Genomic DNA, 7559 nt, shown 5'->3' on the forward strand with positions numbered 1-7559 from the left:
AAACAAATTTCTGCAATTAGTCAGTAAAACAGCAATTAACATTATCTAGTTTGATACCAGTGTGGAAGAAATATATACTTCTAAAGAAATTACTTTGCAAATGATCAAGTTACTATAGTTCTTGTACTTTAAATTTTAATTTGCCAGCATGACATACAATGCAGCCAGAGAATTATGAACTTTGGCTTCTAAGTAAATTTTTTCCCCTTGAGATTTACTTACAGCATACAAGTGCATCAAAGTGGAAGCATTCAGTAAACTAGATTTAAACTTCACATAGAAAGCACTAGCTGTCAAAGAAGTAGTGAATATAACTATCCATGTTTGTATGTATACAATGTTGTGCTTATTAATTTGCTGCTATGCTAAGATGTCTTTTTATTTATCTGGTGTTTTGATGTACAACAAATGGCTTCAGTTTTTCAAAACTTTGAGAAATTGACAGGCTTTTTTTTTTGGCTAAGAAAGGAAAAGCAGAAAATAAGATAAAAATAAGAGTGTGGCATTCGAAGGCTTTAAAGGTACATAAGATAGCACCTTCAGACCATCCCTTTCTTAACTATATCTAAAGAAAAGAGAATGGGAAAAAACAGGAATCAAAAACAAACAAACAAACAAACAAACAAACAAAATACAACTGTGCAATGTTACCTATTTCAGCAAATGTAGCATTTTTCCAGCACTCTTATTCCCTGAACTATACAGTATTTAGAAATAGTAGAAGCAATTTCAAAGACCATCTACACTGTCTTAAGAAAAGGGAGGAGTGAAGAAGGGAAACTTCTTTCAGCATCATAATCAATATAAAATAAATGCATTAAGTAAAATTACTAAGCAGATACTCAAATCAGTAGATTATTATACTGAACAGATATGCACATAAATAAACATGTTTTTTTTTGTTGTTGTTGTTCTTGTTTCTGTTTTCGTCTTCTTTTATTCTTATAGGACTATGATTATGAAAAATAAATTTAAAAAAGGATGAAAAAAGAAGAAAAAGGTATGTAAAATGTAATTGCACACTATGCAAAAAATTGTTTTTTTCCCGTGCTTTCTTTACAATAAAGAGCAAAAACAGTGAATTGAATATATAATTCCCATTGAACAATGCAGTCCTTCTGACTGCATAAAGAAATGTAGTCCTTTCCTGACTGTCATCTCTTCTTCTGCAAATCTGCTTCATTGGCTTTCTTTACCAGATACACTTAGCTCCAGTGCAAAGTCATTTAAACAGATCTTAAAGTAGCCATCTTTAAGCCATCAGGGAATCAAACCTGAGCCTCACTGCATCTAGATATGTAGCCAGGACAAGGTGAGACTCTTTGACATAAAATTTCTTGTTTAGGATAATTTTCCAAAGTTCAGGTAACCCAAGGAAATGAAGACAACTGGCTCTCTATCTTTTTTTTTTTTTTTTTTTTTTTTTTTTTTTTTTTTTTTTAAAAGCCTTTTCTCAACTCCTGTGAGGGTACCCATATGGGGAAGGAACTTATCTGTCACAAGCCTATGCCTCCTGGGCAGGCAGCAGCTGGAACCCAGCAAAATCGAGAGTGGCAGAAAACAGATTTCATCTTGTGCCCCTTTGGATGCTGGGAAGGTACATTTGGCTGGAAGGTCAGTCTACAGCTGCCACGAAGTCCCCTGCTCTTTGCCATCTGCTAGGCAAGCTCTTCTCATATGCAGAAGAGAACTTCCTTCTGTTCCTCCATCTCCCACACGAGGCAGCAGCAGTCACATAACTATGTCAGAAATAGCTTTCAGATTGAAAGAGTCGACTGAAGTATCTACTCAGCCCACGCTTTTGTCCTGAGAGATATCCATAGGTCTTCGTGATACTGAGAATGCTATCTTCCTGCTTTCAGATCTTGTGAAATACAACCCTTCACAGCCATGTTTTCTGTACACTATGTTGCTCATTCACACCAAGAAGCACTTGGCTATATCATATCTCAAGAAAGTTTTCCTTCAGGAAAAAAAAAAAAAAAAAAAGACTGAAAATGACTAAAAGTATATTTTTGTATTACAAATATAACAGTGAAATGCAGGAAACAGATGATCAGTAAGAAAATGAAGGACATTTCCATTAATAGCTAACATATATGTGCTCCCATATGTTGCCAATTCTAGATATTTAGATTCCCTTCTAAAAAATCACTCTATGTTATTTGATATCTTTGAATACTGCCATTTATAATCACATATTTCTGCTGCTGCTTGGCCTCAGTTTTGTAAAATGCAGCTAAAATGACATCCATAATCTCTATCATACATTTGCTCCCAAATTATTACATGTTCACCTGGCAACAACTGTTCTTGCTTCTTGCCTTATGTTATCTGCAACAAGAAGAAACACTGCAATCAGCAAAAGGCTTGCGAAAGAAGAGCCACATCCATCAAGATTTTGGAAAACAAAGCTAAAACTACTACTGATGCAATTCTGCTTCCTTTCTGGAGTCTGACAGCTGTGTAAGACGCCTTTCACCACAGTGAAAACAAGTATTTCCCCTCCTCACTCATACTGAGTAACCTGGAGATGTAATTTATGATGGATTCACAAACAAAATGGTCAGTAGTTCAGCACAAACTAAACATAAGCAGACATATTTCTAAACCCGTCCGTCATGCTGCTTACACAATCTGTTGATCCACTGAACAAATATATGTTGAAAGATTAGGCAGGAGTTGACTGCCATTCAGTAAGATAAATGTAGACTAGACTCATTTTCTGCCTGACTTAACACTTAAGAATTCGTATTAAAGGAGAGGGGGAGGGAATCCCAGCCACCTAGATCTTTGGAATGAGATTACTCTGCCAAGGACCTCACACAGAGGTCTTTACCAGCCCTCTTTCACATACTGAACCATCTGTTTTCTTAAGAAAATTGCTAGGCAAGTGAACTGGTACTCAAGGAGCACTAATTCTAGCTATTCAGTTCTTTTTTCTTGGCAGAAAAGAAAAAAGGCAGAAGGATGAAGTTGTATGGGGTACAGTTGTAAATGAAAAGCACTAGCTGTGCCCAGAGTCTTTGTTATACTGCTGTTTCACAAAAGAGTTGCAGGCTATGGAGCCAGAGTGAAAACTGAAGATCATTAAGTGGGAAAAAGCATTCATGCTGCCTGGGGCCATCTCCTGGTATACAGTAAACCTAGCCTTTACTTGGCTTATAGTTGCTGACACTCCTATTTAGAGAAAGCAACAGGCTTCCTGCAAAGAGTCTCCAGGTGAACATCTTTCACCAAAAGAGGTACTTCTTTTTGGAACTTGAGTCCAACAATATTTTGATTGAAACATGATTTGTTGGGCTTCAAAATAGCACCCATTTGGAAAAGAGCTTGTTTTAAGATTCCATCATGAGTCCAGGCTCACAGAGTCATTTCCAGCTTAGAGGTCTGCAAAAATTTAAGTGGGTGAGTTGATAAGTGCTCCAACAAATTTAGACATCTCGAGTGTATCCATTATCATGGAGCATTTCCTTTTATTACAAATCAAAACATTCCAACAGAAGGAAAAATTTTCTTGTATCTATTCGAAAACTTCTGAATATGTCAAACATGTCTACAGTCCTAACGACACACTGAAGATATATTTTGACTTTTAAAACAATGGAATAGAAAATGTACTAGATTTCCAGGTTCACTGATGTTAATGGGAACATTTCCACAAGTTTTAAAGTGTGCAAGTCCTACAGCCTTAATAAATAAATAAATAAATAAAAATTCCTTCAGCTGCTCACTGTTTGAAACCCATATGCTTCTGGGAATGCACCTTATTGCAAGGTGCAGTCTACCTCATGCTTCTATCTTGTGCCCATAGGACTTTCTTTAATCCAAACACCAGGCATAACACAAAGAACTGAATACATTATCTGCTGGCAGAGACAAATTACTCAGCATCTCAGCTGCTTCCGACCCACGACATCTGAAATGCACTTGTAAAAATTTGAGAACAAATGTCAGTTTTCTAAGCATCTTCATTCTATCCTTTAACTTCCACTCAATTTATCACACAGTAATCTTTGTCAGAAGCTGGCTGCATATGGATATATCCAGCTTCTGCTCTCATTCCAGCTTCATACGAAGAACACTTCCTTGAACCATCATTGGTATGATATACTTGGGTGATTTGCTACATCACCTATAAGAGCAAACACCTTTCCCACAGAAGTGCCTACTCCCCTTGTCTTAGAGATGCCAACTCTCACCAATTCAAATTTATTTATTTTTTTATTCTTATGGAAAGAAGCTCTTCCATCTTCTAGCCCATCTCACTACATCTAGTTTAAGCTTTCCAGTGTGGATCTTGTGATGCTTAGCATAGGATCCATTTTATTTGCTTGTTTCTACAAGTAGAAGTTAGAGTGCTGATTCTTGCTGGACATTACGTTAAAACTGAAAACAACATCTTAGAAACACGAACTGATTCTGCCAGCTACAGCAAGCACTGTTTTAACACTACTGGATAATTGCATCTATCGTATGTGCGAACAGTACAAATTCATTGTAAAAAGTGAAGCATTTCAGGAAACATTTTTTTATCTATAAATGTAAAAAATATAATAACAAAACCAGTCATACTTGATCTGTTATATTTCGTATTATGGCAGTTCTGCTGCTTTGCTCATGGCTTGTTCTCCCCTGGATCTTTGACTTGCTATTGTGGTACAACATACACGACAGAGTTTATGTGGACATGGGTACTATCATGCTTTATTTTCCAGATGTGTTGCTACCACAACATAATGCGGATCTGATTTTTGGCCTGTCACAGGGCTGTGAGCAGTCTGGAGATGATGTTGTGCTGCATGATCCATATGGAGCATCACAACTTAATAGCAGATAGCAGCCAATTCTAAAAAGGATTGACAATCACCTGCAAAGAGGATATTCTGTAAAGCTGCTGTCTCAAGAGGGGGAAAGCAAATCTGTTCCTAGCATTCAATAGCTTTCTTTAGTACCTGATCTATTTAAATAAACAGACAGAAACTTTATCATATGACTTTCAATTTTTTTATATTTATTTCATGTTTTGCTAGTGAATCAAAATTAGGAGTGGTTAAATTGGAGGACACAGTGAATTTAAATCTACTTCTCCAGAAACACCTTCTCATAAACAAAAATCAAGAAAAAATGGGCAGTATATTTCCTTCAATTCCTTGCTGTTATGCTGCATTTGACAACAGTTAACTTCACATCAACACTTCTCCTGTATATTCCCTTATCCAGGAAACTGTCATTGTTCACTGCAAGCAATTTACTATCTGAGTTCCTAAAAGAAATTAAGGAAGTGGTGTTTTGCTATTGACGTACTGAGAAAAGTTCCCAGGAGGATCTCTTCTCCTTGTAAGCGGCAGGATTTCAGCTCCTTCATCTTTCACCTAGTAGAGTGATGAAAGCTCATTTTACTGGATAACTGTTAAAAATCCTACAAATGTATTTTTTCTACCCTGTTCTTTCTTAAGTATAAAAATTAATACTGTTCCTTCGCAGATTAGTCTGCAACTATCCTATTATTGTCCCTGTATATGCTTGTTCTGTTTCATTAGAAATTTGATTTCCTGTTTTCTTTAAGTAAGGTCACTATCAGAAAGATCAGAAAATAACATCTGGTGCTCTTGCATGAGATATCTGCGTATAAATGTCCGATGGTTTCATGTTTTCGCACTGAAAAGTCCATCCAAGTGAAAAACAATCACTGGTGGTAGGTATTAGGAGTTTCTTTAAGGAAATAATTCAAACGGAATTAATCTGTATTTAAAAGATATTATGTTTCTCAGAATTTCTTCAGTTTTGGTCTTTTCTGGTGGGAAAAAAAAAAAAAAAAAAAAAAAAATGGTCAAAGAGTATCCATTTCAGGTATTGTGTAATTTGGCAAATATTTAATGCAAAGAAATGAAAAAAATCCACAACATATCAGAAGAGGTACAGGAAAAAGCTGCCTGGAAACACATGTAGAAAAAGGCATCTAGCATGTTTAGGACAAATGTTTCTTCTTCAATAAATGAGCCATTCATGACAAAATAGGCAGATACCTTTGCTGAATGCCTCACAACTACAGATCCTTTCTTTTCAAACATCTTGATTATTCGCAGACAAAAACAGCACGTTATCTATTTCTAGATACTCTAAGCCAGTATTTCACAGGATTACACACTGGCTTAATAATAATAAAAGAGGAAGAGTGGGGGAGGAGAGAATAACCGAACAGTTTAAACCCTTCAGAGGGAAAATAATCAGGCACTTGAGATTAGTTTGGCAGTCCTAGGCTTTTCTTTTTAACCTAGCTACTAAAATTATACTAGAAAAAGAAAGCTACAATATGGTTCTAATGAATTCACTGGAGACAGTTTGCATTTTGAAGAAAACATAAACTTGACCATCTGGATTAAGTTATAGCAGATTGCTAGTATTTCTCTTCCTTCAGTCCCACGTATATGTCTAGCAACATCATATTTGGCACAGCAGTAACCTGTGATAGGTTCCATGACTCTTTTGAAAGCCTGCTAGTACCTGCTCCAAACCTGAAAAGTCAAATGTTAATTGTAACGATAAATGACAGTCAAAGAAAGCATCATTTTCTATTTTATTCTGCTTAAGATAGCCACTTCTACTGTTCCTTCTTTTTTTGATGCTGTAACATATGTTTAGCTAGTAGTCCCCACAGACAGCCAAGTCTGTATATTAGGCCAGTTAGTGTCTAAGATGAGTACTTTACACAAAGAAATAGTACCTGCCCATAACACTACAATTATTCATGAGCTTCTAGGAGTGCAAAATATGCATAATTCAGAGGAACTCATTTGAATTCATTACACTTTCTCCACTCTCCTCAAGACAGATGCATGCTCCATTTTTTTTCCCTTTCTTCTTCGCTGAAAGGAGGAACAGACAAACTACGGCTTTTGTATTAGAATTAATAAACAAGCAATTATAAAACCAACAAATAAAAATACCCAGAAAGCACATAAGACATGAAAAAGTTCAATGGCTAAGGAAGTAACCCAGATCTTAATTCACCATAAGCTACTTGCTCTTTACCAAACACACAGAGATTATGTACATTTTGCAGCCACATAAGCTCATATCACTAAAAAATCTTTCATTTTTCTTCCTGGAACCAGAAGTTGGGTTTGCCAATTGCAAAAAGCACAAATTTAATAAGAAGACCCTTACTGAGCAACATAAAGACTCTGTGGCTCTAAACACACTTAAATGCAACCTCTAAAGGATAATAAAAATGATCTTGCTTGAAATATGGGAAGTTGAGTCTCAAAGCTTTGCCCAGAGAAGGAATCCCACAGTGTTTTAAAATACCTGACTCAGCAGAAGGTAAGCAGCAGCAGAAGGAATATATTTATATGTCTTGAGAACACAGCATAGGTCACCCCTGTTTTCTGTTTACACTGCAGTGACCCCTGAAGCTTGTGGAGTAATTTGTTCAGCTGTGTCTACAAGCCACATTAAGCGCCACATTTCAACTAGTAGGCCACACTTTATCTTACTGACAGTTTCCAGTGCATAGTTTTTGGCCTACCGTCATTGGTCTGGAGAAAGAGGGTTTC

Source organism: Centrocercus urophasianus, unplaced genomic scaffold (assembly GCF_019232065.1).
Source record: "Centrocercus urophasianus isolate 14NV4802_14NV808 unplaced genomic scaffold, USGS_Curo_1.0 seq_27, whole genome shotgun sequence".
In the NCBI taxonomy this organism is placed as follows: domain Eukaryota; kingdom Metazoa; phylum Chordata; class Aves; order Galliformes; family Phasianidae; genus Centrocercus; species Centrocercus urophasianus.